Below are 24,398 nucleotides of genomic sequence, written 5' to 3' on the forward strand. Positions count from 1 at the left end.
AACCATTCTTTTCTTCCTTTGTCTGACTAATCGTTTGGAGCCAAACATTTGGTATGCAAGCAGTCGGATGATATGATCAGACACTGACTGATGTGCCACTAATGCCTGCTCTGTTTTAGTCAATGACTGCTAATTTATCAGGACTGCTATAGCTATTGTGCACTGATGACTTAGCACGGCATTAAAGATGGTGACCAGAATATCCACAACAACAGATAAGGAGCCTCAGTGACGTCTGTCTGTGTAATTCATTAGTTTTTTTTGTTTATTTTTTAACACTACCATTTATTTAACCATTCTTCTTTGTTATCTACTTTTTCTGAGGAATTTATTGAGGATTGTATCTGTCTTGAATCATTTGCTCTGCATCTGTGTCCCCTTGAATCACTCTTATTCTCAGCTAGATGCATTTCTTGCTTTTGCAGCAGAGGCGCTCTGCGTCATCCAGGGGACATCTCCTGCGTCGCACCATCAGCGTCCCGGTGGAAACACAGTTTCCAGAATTCCACAGCCAGCTGTCCACCGAGAGCGGTGAGTTGCCCGAGGATACACGCGCACATATGCTTTCATACACATGCACTTATTAGTAATACTCCTGTTGCTTTCTAAAAGGCATTTACTTAAAGCAGAGTGATTGATAATTCTGTTAATATGTTAAGAATAGAGACTTTTGATGAGGTTTTTTATTTAGATTCAGTCCTCTGTCTCCAAAGCTGCTGAATTTTAGTGCTCAACTTATCTTGAGAAGTGCTTTCTTTGTGATATAAAGAGTCACACAGCTAATTGAGGCAACTGGGCCTTGAGCTGCTTACATGCCTGGGTGAGACTTAGAAAATTCTTTTCTTCCACTGTATATCCACTAGATGGAGAGCTTGCTGCTTTGTAGCACTTCTCTGCACTTGTGCCGTCTCATGTTAACGGCTAAGAGAGATAGGGAAAAATTCTTTCCAAGTGCTGCAGTTACACTGGATGTGATAATAGTGTGTCGAATTCTTTTTTAAAGGTACATGTGTAGACAGTTGTGTCACTGAAAACTGTCAGAGTCTGTGGTTGTGTTGCGATCAGTCCAAATGAGACGCCACTACCAGCTTTCCAACCGATGCTGTGCCGGTGTGGAGCCAGCTCTGCTATGGTGCTTTGGGATGACAAGCTCCGACTCCATGATTGCTGCACATGCTTTATGCTCAAGTTTTTAGTTTTGTGATTTTTCCCTCCCTGTCTATCTGTTTTAGTTTTAGGGATAGATTTAGAGATGTGTATTTTTACAAGTATTTACAACGACATCCCAGTTACAAGATTGTGTGTAAGGGATGAGACCTCAAGAGACTTTTGAGCCTGTTGCATATGTATTTTTGAGACTTCCCTTCTCGGAGGTGAACTGATTTTATCATTTATTTATTTATTGCACTTATTACTGAAATACATGTTTAAAAAAAAAAAAAACTTTTTAAAAAACTTTTGGGGATTGCACTCACATGCTGGTGCACCCTGTTTAGTAAACCTGGCTCTTAGAGTTTAAGGCTTGGTTGATTTGGAGTGGAATTTGCAGCTTTCACCAACCATCACCATCAGAGGGAGCCATTTAGCTCATTTTAACAGCTAACTCTACTTTCCCAGACTGTGATTTTAGTAGTGAGTGGCTCTGGTTTACTTGTTTTATCAGCTTTTGTGGATTTGTTTGGACATTTGCCAATGTCTTCACTTCGCTGATAGGAGCCTGCAACTGTTTGCATGTAGTAACTGTGCCCTTACATGTGTGTCATGTTGTTCAAATACTATTGCTCACGTTCTTCACTTAGTGGGACTGCATCAAATGTACATCCTAAACACCTGAAGCTTGTCTCCGTATCTAATGCGGACCTTTGTTTTTCCTCTGAAGAGATGATTCTATTTACATTACATTTTGTTTCAGTGAATATTACCTTGTTTATTTCCATCTTCTTTTTTTACCGCAGCTACTATGAGAGCACTGTTTCTTTCAGCATGCACTTGCTTTTATTTATAGCAGTATTTCTTCTAAGCACTGTGGCACAAACAAAAATCTGGGTAGTTTTTCTTGCCGTGAGGTTTTTGAGAGAGTCTGTTTCTATGTTCGTGAGTGAGTGTGTATTGCTGCTTATTTGGAATAAATGTGGCTGCTGTCTGTCAGCTTGTGAGCTGATGCATATAGCTGGTACATATAGATTGAACCCAATTAGTGTGCTAAATATAAGCTTATGCTTCTTTTTGTGAGGGGTCATAGAAACGACTGCACTGTTAAACCATCACTAGTGGAAACAACTTTAAAAAAATTTTAAAAAGCATGTGAATTACAAATGTTTTCATTTATTTTGTATTCTCAGCTAAAATGTCTTAAATATGTTACATTTTTCTTCCTTCTTGCATTCTGTTATTGACTCATATCGTTAACCTTTACCGCCCAAGTAAGGCCGCATTATTGTTATGTTAGAATAATGAGAGCTAGATAATGTGACAAGCAGAAAGGTCTTTCTGTCAGTCTCAATGTTACGGCCACATTCATTCTAAATGAGCTGACAACCCAGAATGCCATACACATATAATATTTTCTTCTGCAACATGTGTCTCCCATTTTTTTTGCCATCCATTCCGACTGATTCGAGCGATGACATGATAATGGGAAATCAGCAGAAGACACTTGATTACACGGCATCTCTGTGATTAGGTTGATTTTGTTTGGGAAGAGATGGAGGCTAAACGAATAAATAGTCTGTCGACTTCTCCCATAATTACAGGGTACCTTTGCAACTTTGCCAGTGACAATCACAAACATTTTCCATGGTGATTATGTAACACAGTTTCAGAACTGCTGATTCGCATTTCCATAGTCAACATAATCTATTCTGAGCGTTAGGTAGAATACATTACAATACATTAATACTATATTAGTGTAGCAGTTATTATGTCAGAAGTTAAAATGTAGCCTCATTCTTTAAAGTCTTCCTTTACCTTGAGAGTATGTAGGCAAATTCATCTTGTTATTTTTTAATAGAATTGCCATATTACACACAATTTGACTTTAAAGATAAGTTGATACAGTTGGATCTATCCGTTTTGAATGCAGACTGGAGCCTATCCTCGCTGTCACAGAGGCCAGGTACACCTTACACAAATATTCACACCTATAGTCAATTTAGAATCATCAGTTAACCCAACATGCATGTCTTTGGATTGCAGGAAAGAAAAGCAGAGAGCCTAAGCAGGCATGACTTGCCAACTCCACACAGAAAGCGAGCAGTTTCCAACTGTGAGCGCAAACCACAACACCATGCTAGCTGAAACAATGCCATAGCAAATATGGCATTGTTTATATGCTGTCAAGTGTTTTGTAGTTTTTACATATTTGATTTAAGTTTAAGTGATTCCTCTGATGATTAGTGGATATCACTTATTAAACTTATTAAAGTCTTTAATAAGACTCCAAATGCTCTTTCTTGCAGTAGAAATAGTTATGTACATGTAATTATCAGTATTGACTGAATATACAGTAACGTTATTGTTACATGTTGTTGATCTGTGTACGTGTGAGCGCCTGACTTTTTGTAGCTTGCGAGTTATGATAAAGTTAATATTAACAGTGTAACAGTGTAAAGCGGTATCCAACTCCAGGCCTCAAGGGTATCAAGATGTGTCCTTAAATGGCTAAATTACCTCCTCAACATATCTTGAAGTTCTCCAGAGGCCTTGTAATGAACTAATCATTTGATTCAGGTGTGTTGACCCAGGGTGACATCTAAAACCTGCAGGACACCGGCCCTCGAGGCCTGGAGTTGGACACCCCTGGTGTAAGTGTATCATTCAAATATAGATTGGTAATGGCGCTGCATTGATAAGTTAGCCAAAACATTTACACCAAAATAAACGATTAGCATTGCCCTCCCATTTGCTTTTCATAATCTTGTTTGACTAAATTTAGAGCATAGATGTGATTACTATATTCGGTCACTCTCAACTAATCTATTGCTCTTGAAAATCCATTAGCTACCAGGGCCACTTGTCTTTTGGCCTCCATCTTTTCCAAGTCGGACATGTGCCCTGTCATCTGCGGGGCTATGTAGCATTAGTGTGTCTACTTTGTCAACAAGCCCTCTTGCAACTAGCAAGAGGTAGCCTGTTTGCAACCATGCCAGTCATTTTGTCACTATAAAAGTTGAAGTGAACAATTATAACCTCTGTTCCCTGAAGCAGAGGCATGAGAGCATATAGAGCATATAGTATGCGTGTCCATGATATCCTATACGGTATGTTGTACTGTCTTAATTGAGTGAAAGGGAACGGATATACATAATGTGTCATTATGTCTGCTCTTATAAAAAAAATTGCCATTATTAAATTATTAATACTAATGAAACGGAGCATAGTATTATAAATAAGTCCACCGAAAGGCTACCATGAGGTGCCCCTGAGCTAGGTACCGTCCCTACACACTGCTCCCCAGGCGCTGAATTGGTGCCTGCCCACTGCTTCACTGAGTGAATTGGTTAAACGCAGAGAGTAATTTCCCTACAGGGGATTAATAAAGTATACAACAAAAAATTAATTACAGGGTACTTTTCTTGTACTGGCAATCAACTGCAATTTACATTTTAGATCCAAAACATCATTTTTTAACCCATTAAATGGATAGTACTGCAAAACCGATCTAAGTCTTTAAATGTAAGTCTAACGAGTCATGATAAAAAAAACTTATGTTACCTTATCGAGTGCAGATTTGCAGCAGAAACATGATGGTCTCCAAAACTAAGTGAAAACTAATAGTAAATGACTCAGTGTTATTAAAATATCACTTCCTGTGCACTTGTTCACTGGTACAGGAGTAAAAAGAGAAAAAAACAGATCACTTCAAAAACCTAAACTGACACAAGGGTTTCTAAATTTATTCCTAAAGCAAGTAGTAATATGTGCTTTAATCCCCTTGGCAGTGTGTAACCTTTAAAGCTGGATTTTGTGTGTGTGTGCGTGTTTTGCACCTGTAGCATTTTTTAATCTTGATCCACATCACAACACTACAAACACTCTCACTGTCTATTTTTTACTAAATTATTCATTGGCATAGGTCCCTACCGCTCTTGTCCTTGTGTGACACGGGCTCTAAACAAGCAGTGTGATGAATAAAAACTTCACTTTGATGAATAGGAATCTAGCACAAATCAGAGAGCGGTCTCATCTCATCCTCAGACTGAATAGCGAGTGGCTGCCGCCTCGATTCTTTTGAACTCGTCGAGTTTTCTGCACAAACACCGATAAGAGCGAAAGCCTTGTTATGCTCCCACCAGAACAACTGAGCTTAATTTCATGGAGGTGAAAGTTTTAGCCTCAGAAGAGTTCTCAACTTTTGGTTCTTGGGCACATGCTGCCCTATTTTCCTCCTTTTTTCTTGCTGTAAGCTGTATCTTTTAGATAGGATTAAGTAGAACTAGATAACTGACCAAAGGCTGCTGAATGATTTATACAAGCCTTACAGCCCAAATACTGATTCACATGTGTTCTAAGTCCCTCAAGTCATTTTTCTTCACAGAGTGTCTAATTACAATTAGTTACTATTAACTAAAAGTGATAGTGTTCTTCACATTGTGCCACTTAACACTGGGCTGATCAGTATTTGATTATTTTGCCTTGAAATAAAAACCATCTGAAATATTGTGGATATATAGCTTATCTTATTTTAGATCAGCTATATCTCTATATATATTTTCTTAACCTATAGCTATATAAGCTAGATAAGCTCAAGTGCTGTATGTATAGAGATTAATGGCTCCATTTGGTTGAATTACTATGCTGAAAGGATTCAACAGAAACAATTGCAGTGTAGGTGCTGACTCATCCTGTTGCTGTACACGAACCTATTTCTGCAATAGAAATAGGTTCATGTACACTCAACGGCCGCTTTGTACATCTGTTCATCTGCTTGGAAATGCAAATATAAAATCAGCCAATCGCACGCCAGCAACTCAGTGCGTTTAGGCATGTAGACGTGGTCAACACAATCTGCTGAATTTCAACTCGAGCATCATAATGGAAAATAAGGTGATTTAAGTGACTTTGAATCTGCCACGCTTGTTGGTGCCTGACGGGCTGGTCTGAGTATTTCAGAAACTGATGATCTACTGAAAGCATAGCTAGTGTTTGCAGAGAATGGTCCGGAAAAGAGAAAATATCCAGTGAGATTAGTATTTGCCTTGTTGATTCCAGAGGTCAGCTGACAGTTGCCAAACTGGTTCAACCTGAAAGGAAGACAACAGTAACCCAAATAACTACTCATTACAACCACAACCCCCACCCACCTCAAATTTCTTTATGTTTTTTTAGGATCAAGACTTTCTTGTAATTTTTTTTAAAGTGGTCTTGACCAATCAGCCTGTCCAGAGTGTACCCCACCTCTCACTCTATGGTAGCTGGGTTATGCTCCACACACCCCCGTGACCCTGAATTTGATTAACAGAAGAGGGTGGATGGACAGACAGATGGATGAGTCTCAAACAGCTCTTGTTTGTGCAAAAATATGGCATATCTCAGCATGGTGTGCAGTGAGTTCTTAAAAAATTGAAGAAGCTGGACAACTAGAGGGCAAGAGAAGAAGTGGCAGACTTAAAAATCTATCTACAGGAGATGAACAGTCCTTAAAAAAATAGGACAAATCCAGCAAAGACGTGACACCGAACCTGAGAGAGGTTTCTGGCCCTTTTTTTGATCTCCTCTTTGCTGATCTATTCCTGAAGGCTGACACTTGCCTAAAAGAGTTCAGGCTGTGTTGAAGAATAAAGGTACTCATATTGACTTTCCAGTTCATTAGTATTGTACAAACTCTGTTTTTGGCTTATATGCTGTATTTCTATGAATGTTTACACATTTCAACTAACCATTGTACCTGCGAGAGGTGGCTCAAGTGCGATATGTATAGATCATTAAGAAAATTCATCATGATGATGCAAAGTAGATTTAATCAAACTAAACAGAACAGCAATAGGACTAAATATGTAAAAGTGTGAAAACTGAATTTGGTTCCTATTCAAATAAAATACACTTGCCAAGTTGAAGTTGTAATATTAAATATATAAAGAGTTTTACAAATGCAAAATTCCAACTTTAGTTTGCATAACCCCTAATGAGCATAGATCTTTAAAACCACTGATCATACAAACATTTTCATAATTTTACTTTCAAGTGTGGAAAGAAGAAGGAGATTATTAGTTATGTAGAGGCAATAATATTACACATAGTTCTGACACTTCCTGATTTTAATGGAATTTGAATGTTTGTGGGTCTTAAAGCAATCTTTAAAAACATTCAGTATGACTTTTTTAAATGGAGCAGGAACTCTGAACTTAAATGTGCTGTTTTGCACCCACTCATAACTCCAGAGTTATAAGCTCTGAAGTTCTTCTGCAAGTACTTTTTTCCAAAACTGATATTACAAACTTGTTGTTGCTTTTTTTTAATGATGAGAGAAAATACATATAAAGTGTAATATTGATCAAAGTGGAAACACTACCAACACTTCCTCCACCCGTATCTGTCTCTCTCGCGCTCTCTCTCTCCATGTGGAAACTGCTCCTTTCTCTCCTCCCTCCCATTCTGTGCTCTCTCTCTCTCTCTCTCTTTCTCTCTCTCTGCCTGCTCTCCAGAGAGGTTGCTCAGTCAGACAGATGTAACACAGCGGTGGAAGCCTGAGCTGAGCTGGCAGGCTGCAGGGGCCAGACCAGCAGCAACAGCTCCGAATTGGGGGGGGGGGGGACGGCAGAGCAGAGACGGCACTGGCAGACGAGATAAAACAGGACTTGCAGTTGTAGTTCCAGCGGTTGCAGCCGAGTTATCAAGTAAACTTTGCCTCAGGATATGGGTGTGTTGATCCGAGCGCTCATCACTCTGTGAATTTAACATGGACACTGACACCAGCAATCATCCAGAGGCACAGGATGGTAAGTGGGAGGAAAAACGATGAGAAATGATGGAAATGATACTTTAAGTGGAAAAAAGAAAGAAAGTTGAGGCACATATGTAAAAGAGAGTTTGGTCACATGCTTTTCCTGTCAGCTTTCTGTTATGACTAGGCTTTTCGTTTGGCTCTTGAGCTGTTGACTAGGGCCTCAGTGGTCAGTGATGAATAGGACTTCAGTCTATTCTTCTGAGTGAGGGGGTTAAGGGGTGAAGGGCGTTACATAGCAATGTGATGAAATGGGCTGCCGGCTAAAGACGCTACTTGTCTCAGCAGGATTAGTTTTTGGCTTTGTTGTATGTGAGCAAGTTCAAACCTCTGTGCTGTGCTGATTCTCTCTGGGATTTGCCTTCAATTGTTGACTGCGTTTGGTATGAGCTTCATGCAGCCGGAAGCTCTCTTCTCGGTCCAGTTTATTTTTTGGGTGTTTTTTTATCTCAAATGCACTGAGATATTTCAATCTGAATATTTGTAGGCTGTATAGTGGTTGTACCATGTGGGTGTTTGTGTTAGAGACACAGAGCAGCAGGAACAAATGAAAGCAGGAGACAGAGGGAAAGAGAAGGGGGGGCAGAAAGAGAAAGAGTTATGTACACAAATAAATCCAGGGGGATCGAGACTGCACTGTAGGCCACTCTTTCTCTCTCTTCTCCCTCATTTTCCACTGCCTTTTCTTTTCTTCCACCACTCCAAAATGTTAGAGCCTAAACTAGATAGTTAAAAAGAAAAGGGAGAGGGAAAAAAATGGTGTGTTATTAACTGGGCCAGAAAAGACGATGTTTTGTCTTCATGACCAACGGGGAAAGACTCTGCTGTGCTGCTGATGAAGAATGCGGTTAACAGAATGAGTCAACAGAGAGCATATTTCCAAGAGACCATAGTTTCCCTTTGCCAGCGTCTAAGCCACATTGCTTTATGCACTGGGCTGTCTGCCACGACAGAGAAGGAAAAGACAAAGAAAAGGGGGAAAGAAAACCATTAGATGAAACTTTGGCATTTTCATCCATCCCTCGAGACGCGAAACTTCTGGTAAAAGTTTAACCTAAATAAGCGCGAACACTGAGCTCTATTTTTTCCCTCCCTCACCTTCACTATTAGGCTGTTCCGAGATAAAACGGCAGCTTCATTGCTCTAACATCAACTGTCTCCTCTCAACCGCACTCTCCTCACATTCCTTTCAAAAGGTTTAATATACAAGGAAAAGTTGGTGTAGGAAAGGCAATAATCTGATATCGTCCAATTACATTCTCACTTCAGGCTTGCAAGCCACAGGAAGAATTCACACTTCCCGAGACTTGCAGACTTCAGCTCATCTGCATGCACACACATTTTCATGCACACAACAAATCTAAGAGTAGTATATTTATACAGTATAAGCTTATTATTTACATGTTGTACCCACTGCATTGGGTATTTTACATTTAAAGTAGATGTTGAGTCCTTGTCTGCACCTGGCTGATTGTTATGGGACTGATCTGTGACTGAATCTACCTGTTTCCCATTTCTGTTGGCAGAAAGCAGAGAAATGCTGATGCTGTGTATTACTTTATGAAATAGCACTGGGTGGAAGTGGGACTGCTACCAGACAAGCTAATAAAAAGAGATCAATAGTCAGAACTATTACTGTTATATATATATATATATATATATATATATATATATATATATATATATATATATATATATATATATATATATATATATATATATATATATATATATATATATATATATATATATATAAAAAAAATGCAACTCTTTTTTTTCATGGATTACATATTTGTAGTCTCATCCTGTGCTTAAATTTACCCCAGTAAAGTTTTTGACCTTTTCACCGCTAAAGAAACTACTCTCACTCTCAGCAGATGCTCCCCAGAGTTTCCATGGCGTTGCTTTGTCTCTGCCACCAGCTTATACTGAAGTCAGTATATACTGATTTCTTTTCAGGTGCCTTACAATATCGGTCATGTTGAAAGTAAGTCTATGTATCCATCCTGTGACATGCCAGCACTGCAGAAGTGCACATAGCCAAAGGGCTGTCACTTTCCTGTGTTCCTGTGTATTTATCTTCTACCAAGGGCAGCTGTCATAAAGGAGAGTAGCTTTTTAAATATAGAATAAAACACATTTATCTGTCATGATATGATGGGATAAGTCATAATACTGCTCCCGATCAGGTCGGCACATCTTTTAATTATAAGACAATGTGAAGCATGTGAGTATAAAGCAGCCTTGCCGTTTTGGGCATCCAAATAAATACATGCACTGTGCTAGTTTATAGCAGGGGCATGCGGTGAGGAGTGGAGGTTTCAGAAAGGGAAGTAAAAAGAGAGAGAGTCCTTATCCATGGCCTTCATTGACATGTAAATAGGTCTGCATGTTTTTGTCCTAGATGAGAAAGGTTGAATGCCTGCTCATGTACTGGAGGACAAAATATAGCAATGTTTTCTAGTATGTGAGTGTGGGCTTTAACCTGTCTTACATTAAATGGGTAGACTGGACCAGCTGGGCTTTTTGATATTCCTGAAAAATAGTGGGCTTTCTCTTTGTTTTCCATTTTGACCCCATAGTCTGACTACCATTCTAAATATACCATCCAGAGCTGTGGTTTTATGGTTTAAAGTGCTGTGGGCTTTGTCATTAAAAATGCTTGGCTTTTAATAAAAGATTTATTCTTGCTCCTATTGTCATGTGCTTAAACCTAGCTAGCAGACTGGAGCTGGGTGGTACAGCAGGAGCAAATTTAGGAACTGGGCTGTCAGCTTAACACTTGTAATCTAGTTTTAATAAATGAAACACTATCTTGCAAAAAGGCCAAAAACTGGTGGAAAGACAATATGCGGTCATTCTGTCCCACTTCCTAAAAGGGCTGTGTCAAAGTTTCAAGGACACAGATTTAAGGTTGTGGGTAACACTGTCCCAGAACACCGGACTTGCAGTAAACCTGCAGTCACATTATTTTTCTCATGTGAATGATGAGAAAGTGGAGCTAGTGAGTAAAACCTGATTGGAGAAACATCCTCCACTGATCAAAAGGAGTGAATTTAATTGAAAAATGTTGATGATGGCGGTGAAGTTAATTTTTCTTGATGGGAATTTTGGATTTTGTTTTGTTTTGTTTTTTCTTTAATCAACTTTCACTTTGGTTTCACTGAACTAAATGGCAGCTTCTACTTTTCTATACACTTTACTGTTGTGAACTAATTGAGTCTGACATAGCAAACTTATTTGAGCACAGCTGCTAATTGAAAAATCCAACAGTTATGGAAAAACATCTGCAATTTGTCATTTTCTTTTTTAGGTCTTGATGATAGTATATAACTAAATGATACACTACAAGTGGGATCCTCTAGGGAACTTTATCACTGGAAATGTCACTACCCACCCTATGTGGACCTCATATAACTTCATATGAAATTCAATTCAGCTGAATTTTATTCATATAGTGCCAAATAACAACAACAGTCACCTCAAGGTGCTTTATATTGTAAGGTAAACCCTACAATAATACAAAGAAGCCCCAACAATCAGACGACCCCCTATGAGCTAACACTTGGAGACAGTGGGAAGGAAAAACTCACTTTTAACAGGAAGAAACCTCCAGCAGAACCAGGCTTAGGGAGGGGCGGCCATCTGCTGCAACCATGCGGTTCACATAGTTGTAGAAGACTTGAGACAAGCTAGATTTTCTCTAAACCTCAACTTTGACTGCTGAGTTTGTCCTTGTGCTTTATATGTTTCTCATGCTTATGCAGTGATGCCTAATATCATTGTATCTCACACGCTTCATCTGTGAGGCCTGGTAGAGATCATAATCTCCCCCACTGTTTTTGTGAAATTCTGTTATGAAGCCTCAAGCCATTTTCTTACCCCTCCCTTAACACTCCCAATTCAAGGGAGAGTTAGCTGTCAACATGTGTCCATTGTGAAAGGAGTACAATACGAGTCAATGAGTCAGTGAAGCTCACTTCACAACCACAAGTCTTTTTGCAACCATTAGGTATGCCCTTTTATGCTGCCTATATTAGGTAATAGCGTTCTTTACCACCAACTTCTGCCTCGCTCCATCCCACCAGTAGGTAATGATAATATTGTGACATAAATGATTAATTTTTATTACTTAATGATTATTAGAACATTAAAAAATTGCATTTCTATATGGTACAATAATAAAAAAATTACATCATAATAGAAAATAAATAATTAATAATAAAACAATAATAATATTAAGAAGAAGAATATGGAAAACATACTACTTTTTTTTAAAGTACATTTATATCCTTATGTTTACAAGTATAATAATAAATGGTTCATCCTTTAGTGTCATGGCAAATGATACATGTTATTGCAAATTATCCAGTGAAGTTACAAAGAAAGGCTTTAACTTTTAATACCATTACCCTTCTATTCAGGTAAGAACAAAGACTATGTCACATTGTGTACAAATGTCAGTTTTGATTTCTGGATATTGAGAATTTAACATGATGACCTCATACTATAATTTAGGGAAGTCAAATCTATCGGACAACCTGTCATTAAGAGCCAAAGTATAAACAAAGGAGCACCTCTTCAACCTGCCACTGGATTAGCTGGCAAGGAAAAGAATGTCAGGAGCAGTTTTCAAATGACAGGCTGTGTGTTGTGGCAAAGGCGTTTCTTAACTAAAGAGCCTCTGATGTTATTTTGAAATGAAAACCAGGCATTACCTTCAAATATAGCCACAGCTGTCCACCTCTCATTGGTACTGGACTACATATGTATTTGAAAAAAAAGAAGAAGAAAAAGAACATAGCTTTGTAACTTAAGACCTTGTGTCATCCACATCCAGATTGTATCTGTTCGAGCTGATTGCATTTCACACTTGGATTTTAAATTCCCCACAAATGCATTTCATTTGACTGCTTATGATGGGATTGTGCTTCCACACTTAATAGTATATTTGACTTTTTCTGTGGGGAATAATGTGAATGTTTCTGAAGTGAAAAAATAAACCATCACACACATTTGTAGTTGTGGAGCCACACAAGAAGATTGCTGTGGCTATTTGCATAATTGCATAATGGATAGTACAACATCAAAAAATGAGGGGAAAAAACCCAGCAACAAAAGACCTTGAAACCACAGAGAAGCCTGAGTCTTCTGAGCTTGAAAGTTTTTCAAGCTGTCTGTATAAAACTTGACTAGGTGGTGCTTTGAAAGAAGAAAGTGTCACATTTGCTGTATTTCTTGCAAATGGGGACGCACTGTTCCAACTTTTTAGGTTTGAATACCAATACAAAGATCTTGGCTTTGGCTATCTGTCATTAGCCAGTACCCGTCCTTTGTCACCGTAAATGAATAAGCTGTATTCCTCACTGTGAGGAAGAGAGAAGAGAGGAAGAGGCTAAATCTTGCTTTCCAAATACATAAATACTAGTACTGTGCAATACTGCAAATTTTGGTATTACCAAATAAATACATGGCCAGTATTGATCTGATACCAATAGTGATACTGATACTTTTTACCTATAAAGGCAGCTTATGTAGGGAAGAGCATTGTGACATGATTTATGAGATGAATCATCATTAATCTGCAAATTCTCAGCACATTTTAATAATCACGATGCTTTTTTACCGTCCACAGTAATTAACACAGCAAAAAACACTTTGCAGGTTTTCATGTATTTTGAATCTGTTTTTTTGGAGACCTGGAATGTAAATGTGCCCGGCTCTAAATCACATCATTTTCATAGGGTGTGTTTAAACTATGTTTTTATTTAAAACTATTCAGTGGACTACAAATTGAACATTGAGGATAGAAACAAAGTATCGATCCTAATACGCTCGTATCAATCTGATACCAATACCAGCTTTGGATTCAGTGCTATCGATATTTGGATCTATCCACTTCTTCAGTGACAGTGAAATACAAATACATTGTAGTATACACATACTTAGTTAATCTGTTAATAAAATAATGCATAACTACAGCACCAAGATAGAGAAAATGAATTGTTTTATTTGCATTTGTGTTCATTCTGCTCAGTGGGAGTCTTTCTGCACTCCTTCCTTTCTTTCCTCTGCTCTCAGTTTCACTCCATGTGCACAGGGAGTGGAGCAAAAATAACAGTAATCAAGTTGAGGAGGACAGCTCATTATGTTAGTGAAGTGCTGAGACTTAGATACAGAGAGTGAGGGAAAGACTTAGAGCAACACTGAATGGAGCTTTTTGGTTATCAAACTCACTTGCTGACTGTGGTTATAGCTGAAATCAGTGGAAACTTGAAAAATATATGTATTAATATAGAGCATGAAATACCTTCAGACTAGTGACCCTTTGCTGTTGGCTTTCTCATGCACTGCTGGTGACCGGCTGCTTGTTCAGTAAACTTAGTAAACAAAGTATAAATATAGATTGGCATCATAGATTGAGGATAATCTATTAATTTCTCACCAGTACCAGATCTAGCTGTTTGAGCTGGTACTGGACTGGCCGGTGTATTCCTCGCTGTAAATGTGATTTTTTGTACAAACAGAATTCGAGGAGTCAGGTGTCCTCTGTGCTTTTTGAGATGCTGCTACTAATAATTGTCCGAAAAGAAACAATCTTCTTTCCAGTTTGTTTTTCACTACAATTAAATCCAAACTAATCACACATTACAGCCGCTGTATGACTTTTATATGCACACTTTTTTTAAAAGTGTGATTTGCGATGCTGTGAGCAAGACGTTCGACAGGAGACATGCCGCAAACATTTGTTTCTTCTTCTGCTGCAGTGCACAGTTTGCCTCTTCATAGAATAGAAGCACAGAGGACCATTTGGCAGATCTTTAACACTTGTTTCCTTCCATTTGCTTTCTCTCTATCATGCTTGTTTTTAGAATGTTTAAGTCATTTTACATGTCATTAGTAACACCAAAGTAAAAATCTGTACGCTGACTCAAAATCATTACTGCGTCAGATATGCTCTGCAATCTCCCGGCCTTAAATGGCGTGTTTGTTGTTGGTTACAGGCCAAGTTAAAAAGTTCCACCTTTGTCTGAGGCAGAAACTAAAATTTGAGATCGCTTTCTCTAAGAAGTTACACACAACAGGTGGTAGATGGATGCTAGAAGCACTCCATTTGGTTAATGTGAGCGAGGGCACCCTAATGACGTTTGCCTGCTCTAGTCTTACATGGACATGGAAAGGTCAGAGCTATGAGCCTCTAAAGTTCCTAAAAAGACCATCAGAGAAAAGAAGCTTTTATTTGGAATGTAAACAGCGGTAAAGGAATAGCTGCGTAATATACATATATAGGTTAAGTGTTAACCAAATGTTTCAGAGCTGCGAGTTATACACAGGAGATCACACATGAAAAGTTAATCAAACACTTAAACTACTCTGGTGGTGTATATGGTGTATATAAATAACACTGTAAAAGCTGAGCTAAGCAATAACCTCAGAGAGCTGTCTTGTGGCCAGCAGCAACAGTGGCACGACTCCATCTGGCCCCATTTGTCAGAAAACCTCCCTGATGGGAGACTGTCAGTCAACAGAGCACTGCAACCAGAGGGAAAGCAGAGCTTAGCGAGATCAGCGAGGGAAAGGCTGTCTGAGACAACAGAGGGTTAAAAAAAGGGAAAATTGGAACGCTAATGTAGAAATCTAGATGATGCCTTTGCAGCGTGTTGTGTAGATGACAAGTGTGTTGGTGTGGTTCGTGTGTACATTTGTGTGCGAATCTGTGGTGTGTTTTGCTTTTGAAGTGTGTGATGTGTGTCTAAGATGAAGTGACTGCAAGGGCCAGGAACGGAGCCAAGTGCAGCCGTGAGCGCGTTACATGCTCACAACAAATTTATGTTGGTTGTATGCTTTTCATGTCTCCGTAAATCTTCTGTAAATGGAGCACACCGAGCAAAAGAGAAGCAGAGAGTGGCGAGGGAATGAGCCGAGGAAAGAGAAACGGAAAATACTGACTGAGTGACGGGAACAGTAACTGCTAAAGTAACAAGGAATGGCATGAATGGCACACTTGGGCAACACCTCCCACCCCCCTATAATAAAAGTCGGATTCTCAAGTTTTTTAAGGTAAATTGATCTTAATTGGTGTTTATCCTTCCTTATTGTTTATTTGGTTTACTCAGTTACAGATTTGTCATGATCCACTGGAGCACTTATTTCAGTGCCAGTGCTGGTGGGAAAATCTGATTATTTGAGCCTAAAATTAGACCTCTGGAGTAGCAGCAACATACAACTTAAGGTATTTGCTATAAATCCTTTGTTTTTATCTTTACATTCTAATCAAGTGAAGTGTCACAGGCTGTAAACTGTATGTAAAAGATCACGAGGACATTAAAAACAAGATAAGTTATGACAACAGTAACAATGTCTGAGATAATCAGTATCTATGATAAGTTCTTAGGTAATTCAGTTGGTAATGTCTCAGGAATTCCAAAGGGTTAAGGTTCTCTTTACAATGATGTTGAAGTTTCTGTTATAAAAATTAATATGTATGATTTTGTAAAGCTTCTTTTATAGTTCAGTTCAATTCAGCTGTCATTTGCCTTCTTGATAGTAATATACAATGTAAACAAAGTATACAAATAATAATAATGATTTGTAATATGTAATAGACTATAATTGCCTTTGGCTTTCTCACATTGCTAATCCAATAGGTTTAATTTGTTCTGATTCGGTTTGTATAGCTCCTCTGCTTTGATAGTTTGAAGAAAAAACGCGGTAAAGAGGATTTGAGAATTTCATTCGTTTTTCTTTTTCAGGAAAAAAAAGGGTGGAAACGCACAGCAGCAACTCAAGTGTTATTGTGCTGGCTGTAAAGTACTGGTGTTTACAGTTACAGCACACAGCTGAGTAGTAGAGAAGTCTCAAAAGCTTCAGCATCTAGCTAGCGCTACAGAAGAGGAGCGAGCTCACGCTAAGGGGAGATAAATTCAGATAGAAAACAAAAACATGCAAACAGCAAGAGATGTAGAAAGATATGAGAAAGAGAGGATGTGAGTGGAAGATGAGAGATTATGTTCAAAGGTAAGGACTGCCCAGCGAGGAAAATTTTATAAACTGTAAACTTAAAACTAAGTGAATTATAACCAAGTGAATGATGCTAGGTATGCTAATTTTTTTTAATGGCTAACCTGGTCAGTTTGAGCTATTGTTTTGCGCTTTGCAGTGATGTCTGACAGGTGCAAGGCCAGCTGTGGTGTTAGTAAACGTCAAGAGTAGGAGACATCAATTTAAATCAAAAGTGATGACGCTGATTAGATTATCTTCATATTGTATGGGGACTGGAAATCAAACATACGGCTCTCTGCTCATACCTTGTTGAATGCAGTTTGCAAAATTCACAAAAAACAGTGAATATCAGTGTAGCAGCCCAGGCCAGCTGACCACAGCCTGTACAGAAAAATCTATTGGAACTCACAAAACCCTTTATTAACCCTGTGCCGATCCTGATATTAGATTATTTAAAAATCTGATATTAGAAATCTGATATATATGAAACCTAAACAGATCTCCCCAAGCTTTGTTGTTTGTTCTTATTTACTATTCTGCCCGATTCTGCTGAGATCAGCTGGTTGTTGTGTTTGTGTGATATTTCAGACATGCCCAACAGTGAAGTTGCTTCACTTTCTGTTCCTCTGGTGGAAAAGCTACACACTCATAATATTGTTGAAGGATCTTTTCCTATCATTTTTCTCCTTTTTTTCATTTGTATTTATCTTCTGTCATAAATGTCAATAGTGATAAATCAGAAAATACCAATTATCGGCCTCCCGATATATCGGTTGGGCTCTAGCTAATAGTGTCAGAAACAGTTTGGAGGGAGATGATTGGCTGCTACTAATCAAAGTGAGGCCTGGACAGTTATATGGTATGTATGTACAAGTTGCTCCAGTTGAAGAGTTTGTAGGAGTTGAATTCCCTTTGGTATTTTTCTGCCAAAAGCCCTTGCTGGCCCAGTGGACACGGTAGCAGCCTGACCCCACGTGTTGCACACAATTGCCTTTGTCCCTAAAATGGCAGATATTGGCATTCCTGGCTGTCCCACGTCCAGCTCTTCCTCCAGCTAAAAAAACACACACATTGTCTCTTTTGTGCCCCTGTCGGCGAGAGGCAATCTTAACCCAGGCAAACTGATTTGAATTGATGTAAGCCGACTGCTTTATGTGATAATTTTTCTCTTACTCAGCGTCCCGAAGAGAGCAATGTCGGTTTTGTTTATGCATTAAATTGTGCCTCAGCATATTTTTTAAAGTACCAGAGCATCAAATGGAATATGCAATGACAGAAGTAATACTAAAGGCTCATCTCCCCTCTTTATTTTGTTTTTCTCCATTGTTGCAGCTATTTTCTTCAGTCTGTTTCAGCAGAATAATCCCTGTTGCTTTTCACTGTGCTGCTGTGAACCCAATTTACACGTGGTGCTAAAAAAAATGTCAAAAATCTATTCATAGACTAAACAAAGACGCAGGTTTAAACACGGCCTTCACTGTTTATGCCCATAGCTTTTTACAAGTTCCTAGACAGACACACACACACACATGTGAACATAAACAGAGTGACAGGGGCTGAGGGATTAAGGAGACAGAAAGGGAGACAAACAGGAAGATAAAAGAAGAGGTGTGTCCAAGTTGTCAATAGGAGTGGACCTCAGTGCTTCACTTTTTGTCCCTGGGTAACTCTATAGCCCACATACCAAAGTACTCACTGTGTGTGTGTGTGTTTCACCCTTTGGGTTTCTGTCTTTCCCGTTTGTGCTCCCACCCCCACCCCACCCCTCTCATTTCACCCCCTGGTTTTTCCCGTTTGTTGCCTGACGACCGGGAGATTAGACCTCATCAAAACATGCTCTACTTAAACATGCAAGCTTTAGCTAGAATTTCATGGATACTGAAAGCTCAGAACCTGCGAATGCCTTTGAGACATCGCATGTAGCTTGCAAAAGTGGGGGCAATATGGATAAAAAGCGCCACTAATTGTCAAAAACTGCTTTGGCAATTTGGAATTCATTAAGCAGCTCTTCCAAAAAACAACAACAAAAAAAGTTACTACATGCCAAATGTGTCAAATAACTCATCGGCGTGCTTTTGTTCAGTACCAACAAAGATGAGCTCAATGACATGAGGTCTTAGAGAGTTTTATGTCACGCTGTGGAGGGCTAAGAAAGATGAAACATGTGAAAGTAATAGGCATATTTATTCCATCTACGGTGATGTCACAGACTGTGTACCAGTGTACCAGACCAGTCAGCATCTTTCTGCATTTAGTGGAGCAAACATGCAGCAGTCTGTCGTCACTGCATCCTAACCTGTTGACTTTAAAGTGTTTCTGTAATCCCGGTGGCTTAGTTATTAATTTAACAGCAATTCAGTTGAGGAAACATCTTGTCACCGCAAATATGTGAAATCCTCGGCGCAAATCGTTTTACCTCCCAACACAAAATGTGCCCGATGGAGAACTAAACGGTCTTAAAAAGGAAAAAAATAAACAAAAATATAGGTTTATTTTGCTGGGATACTGTAAAAAAAAAAAAGAGAAAAAAAGAGCACAACCACAAATTTTGCAGCAGCACAGAGGCGTTTTTGAAAGCCTCACATGACTTCTTTCTTTTTTCTTAATAAACACCCCTAAGGCTTTAGTTAGTGTGACTGGATGTGGTGAGAGAAGAGTGAGGAAAGAAGGTAAAGTAGCCAGAAGAAGAAGAAGTGTGAATATAAGGAGGGGGTGGCTGGGAGTGGGGGGAATCTTCTGTTGTTTCTGTGGATAAATGCCTTGCTTGACAAATGCCTGTCCAAGCACAAGAGCAGAAACATGAGAGTGCTGTTATTTAGTGGGGAAGGAGGGAGGGAGTTGTGGGTAGAGAGAGGGAAAAATTTTCAAAGTGGGGTTCTCGTATTTATAGTGAGTTGTGCTGCGTTTAGTTTGGCTCTGCCGACTAGTTTCTGAAAAGTTTATCTCCTGCAGAGAGGAAACAGATTTGACTTATTTGTAGATGTAAATGTATGCCATATGTGTTGGGAGCAGCTTTTATGCAATGTACAGATTTCCTGCCTGAACTATGCTTAATATGGAAAAATATGACTTTTCCTGTGAATCCGACAGGGTAAAAAGCCTTGTTGTCATTATCGTCACCATCATCAGCAACACCTTTGCTGAGGTTTGCTGAGTGCCCAGCCAAACTTCAGCTAATGCTTTAAAGCTGGAGTGTGGTAGTGAGGCCCGGCCTGGCCCCGTGGTTTTTGGTCAGCCACAACAAGGCCTCTGATTGGTTGGAGGTGGGGTAGGAATTTGGCTCTCTGAGCTCTAAACTCCACCTCCTCCTCCTCCTTCCCAGCCCCGGGTGTTGAGGCACAGCGGCATTCCCTGTGCACCAGTGTGCGCGCACACTTAAATATTTCCATGTCACTTGCTTTCCCCTATGAAAGGGAGCTTCAGAGCAGGGAGTTACAGATATTTCAAGGAAAGTGAGAATAGGTGACAAAAGAAAGAGTACTCTCCTGCCCTGTGATTATGTTTGTGTGTGTGTGTGTGTGTGTGTGTGTGTGTGTGTGTGTGTGTGTGTGTGTGTGTGTGTGTGTGTGTGTGTGGGTGTGCTTCTTTTCCTCCCTCTGTGAGTCTGGGAGAGAAGGGGGAGGACCTGAACCCTGCTAAGAAAGAGTCAATACCCCTGTAGGAGTCCACCAGACCATACACACTCTCACTCGCACCCTGACACACACATACTTGCACACACACACACAGACACACACACACACACACATGCATATACACACATCCATACACACACATGCCCACATACTTATTCAGTCCGCTGCAGGTACTGCAGCCTTAATAAGTTCAGAGCAGACGGACAAAACCCAGCAAGGAAGCGTGAAGTATAGCGTGAGAGAGGGGAGGAGGGATCTCTGGTGTTACTACTTGTTGCTCTTGGTTTTGCGAGTGGACTGAAGATGATTTTCCTTCTGCTTTCCCAGCGCCTATGGGACCTTGTCTGAGGTGAGCACCAGCGCCACGCTTTTTTCTTCTCCTTTCACTGCCTCATAATTGTGCTAGAAAGGAGAAATTAAAAAAAGAACGGGGGGGGGTAGAGTTACAACTTTTGTGAGTGTTTGTGTGTGGGATTGCTCTCTTGGTGGAATGGCGCATGGTTGGAGGGTTGGAGTGGGGGGAGCTGAAGGAAAGGAGGTGTGGAGGGAAGCTTTTCACATGTCAGGCAAGGATCATTATCAGACTGATCTGTCAGAGGGAGAAGCAAAATATAGGTGGGAAAGGAAAGATTACACTTTCTTTTTTTATGCGGTACTGCAGCAAAAGACCTGTAGCATGTGATTGCGAGCTGGGGTTCCAGCAGTGGGACGACAGTAGATGAAAACAGGAAAAATCAGTTCAAATCTCAGCTTCTCCAGATTTTCTTTGTTCTGATTAATGGCTCCCTCTCTTTAGGCATTTGTGCACGCCTCTTGGGGGCTGCTTTACCTGACAGAGCCGTGTAATATAAATTATACATTTATCCACCACCTCTGTATGTGTCTGTATGCGTCTCTGTGTGTTTATTCTGGAGGAATATTCTCATTCCACTACCACCTTGTGGCAAAGGCACAGGGTGGTGTTTAACTACTTTAGCCGTGTGTAGTCTTCATTTATCAGCTCCTGTGTGATTACAGTGTCCTAGTAAGATAGCAGCTTTACTTGAATGTGCAGCCTCATCATCATTCTTCCACCAACATGTGTTTACATGCTTCAGTCTGTTATCCACTTACATAAGGGCAGAATGTCAACAGTTTAGATAGTTACACTTTTGAGGATGGATATTAACCATTTACTGACCCTTTTATTTTTTTTGCATAAATGATTTTGCTTTTTTTTTTCAGAGCTTAAATTAGACTCAATTTTGTTGAGTGCCCCCCACCCGCCCACTCTGAAGTAGTAGTGCAATGCTGTGTGTCCGGGTGTGCGGCATTCATTGTTGTCCTATTATTAGAGCAAGCCGGGCCAGCCAGCAGCTGTGGGGAAGGAAGTAGGTTCAGAACAGCCGGAGGAAAGGGATTACTTGGAACACTGAGTTAAGAGTTATGGAGTGACTGCTAGAATGGCATTCCTAAGTTGGCAGAGCCGTTGGAGAGGGAGATGCGTGAAGCAGAGCACCAGACAAGGACCGGTGCGGATAATAAGAGGGACTGGAAAGACGTAAGAGGGTGGAGGTCAGCAGTGATGTGGACCAGTGCACTTGGCTGTATTTGTAGATCCTGTTTTTGTTGGACCGCTTGATTGCAGATTTGTTGACCTGAGTTTTTCAGGGCGTCAAATTTTCTCTAATTTCTTTCTGTATTTTATTTTTTTTTACAAACACTTAAAATAATCCAAAACAGACACAAAGCAGACATTTTCAGCAAAGAATGACTTAAAACTTAACATCCGTAGAAACTTTGTATTTAGTGGCCCAGGCAGTGGGAGCTGATTAAGTGTTCTTAAGAAGTGAAAGTGAAGGACGTTACTTGCAGATAGGGACTGACTGCTGTGATAAACTGCCACCGCTCTGGCTAAAGGCACAATAGAATTCCAGTATTACTCAGTGTCTCTGCTATCACTCCCTCTCTGACCTTCTAAATCTTTGGTGTGTATTCCAGTGAAATGTGCCACTCAGCAGTGGTGTTTGATAAACTTTGCTCCAGTGCTTGTTTTCTGTTATCCCCTAACTTTTTGCAGATTTCATTTTGAACTTTATTTTTATATGTATGACCCATGCTGAGTTTTCTGTACGCTTGCGGGCTGTGACATATTTACTGAAGAGTGAACCGTTTTGGTCAAAATGTGCCGTAATACAATTGTCCCTTGCGCACAGAGATTTCTCCAGATTTTCGGAAGTCTTTTGATGATATGATGACTGAACCTGTGCCCGTCTTTACTGTTGAATGATACAATTCCGAAATAGTTGATACCCTATAAAAACTGTAAATAAAAATAAGATACGTGGATTTACAAATTCATACATCAGTTGGCTTTGTAAATCCCAAACAGCATGATTCGGAGAAGATTCAAGATAAACATCTTTTGTCTTGATCATACCTGTTTCGAAGCTCCGATCATTGTGAAATCAAACCACCTGCACCCATTTGTTGTACTCTTTCCAGCTTTCCTTTACCTTTCCTACCCAGTCCTTGAAAAAAAAACTTGTGTAATTAGGAAGAGTCATAAATCACCGACAACAAAAGGGGTTTTCAGTACATGTTTGACAGCAGGATAAAGAGGTGGTTTGACTGTGTATGTGGCTTTTAGGTTTGGGGCAGAAGAGGGTACAATTACGACATCCAATTACTGAACAGATGTTTTGTAGAGCACACTCTGTGCATATGCCGTGTGTGTCAGATTGTGTTTAATAATCTTCTCAGTGTGTTTCTGTGTATTTCAGATTACATGTTTGGACACGTGGGTGCAGCTGTACTCTCACTGCACTCAATGCTCATTGTTATCAAACTCAATTAGCCATTTCAATGTTTGCCCACTGGATGACTAATGACTGCTGTGTAATTTCTGAATTTAGGGCTACCCCCCCAAAACACACAAAAAAACAAAAAGCAATGACTCTGTAAGCCTAAATTCTTTATATTGCTTTGAGGATTTTCTGCCTTTATTTAATACTACAGTACAGAGCGAGTGGGAGGAAATAGAAGTGTAGAATAAACATGCAATGTTTGCTAATTCAGTAATTTTCACAACTAATTCAGGAGTTTGTCTCAATCGTCATGGGAACATGCATGTTATATCCTGGAAAGCTTCTCATTTGTGATCTTTGTGATGTACTCCAAGCCTTCTTTTTTGCCAAAATGTGGAGAATAGTTTTAATAAACATACCAATACTAATCCATCAGCATCAACATTTGTACCACTAAGGAGTGGAGGTCATTTAAGTCAGTCGCTCTTTACTTACATTTGTTTGTCTTGGACAAAAACAATTTTACATCAAACTTCGAACCGCCCAAAAGTGTGGCTCTCTATCTTGCGAGTTGTAAACACACAATGCTTTTTAATCTGTAGTCTGAGGTATGAACACTGTGTAGAAAAGTACTGGGTCACCTACATGTTACTGACTCCTACACTAAAGGAAAAAAGAGTTACATGTAAATTTTCTGTGTAATTTCGTTGCGCAAGTACAATGTAAAATGTGTGATTTAATGGAATCTGTCAAATTAAATGTTCTTGATTGCTACACAGTCAGTTTATATCAAGCATATTTTCCTTAATGAGTAATTATTTGAATGAATAAACTCAGATGATGCGGCCCTTGAACCACACCTTTATTATTACCTATTAACCTGCCTGTGGAATAGACGCATGTGCTCTTTGTGTGTCTGGTTTCATTCATGCTAGGTTTAAACTTGCTGTGTCATCATATGTGCAGTGTACCACCATGCTGCGTGCAGATGTTGGTACTGTAAACTCTGATACGTTCAGATAAAACTGGCCT

The 24,398-nt window shown here is 39.6% G+C and overlaps 1 protein-coding gene across 2 annotated transcripts in view; it reads left to right on the forward strand.

The window, feature by feature from the left end:
• Nucleotides 1-456: 456 nt before the first annotated feature.
• Nucleotides 457-24,398, forward strand: part of dab2ipb (DAB2 interacting protein b) — a 152,530-nt gene continuing 128,588 nt past the window's right edge. The window contains exon 1 of one of the 2 annotated variants that reach the window (XM_039615304.1): nt 457-531. The gene's annotated coding sequence lies outside the window, so the exon portion shown is untranslated. The remainder of the gene's footprint in view (nt 532-24,398) is intronic. The other variant, XM_031754603.2, reaches the window with a different exon arrangement.

This window comes from Oreochromis aureus, linkage group 7, assembly GCF_013358895.1.
Source record: "Oreochromis aureus strain Israel breed Guangdong linkage group 7, ZZ_aureus, whole genome shotgun sequence".
Classification (NCBI taxonomy): Eukaryota; Metazoa; Chordata; class Actinopteri; order Cichliformes; family Cichlidae; genus Oreochromis; species Oreochromis aureus.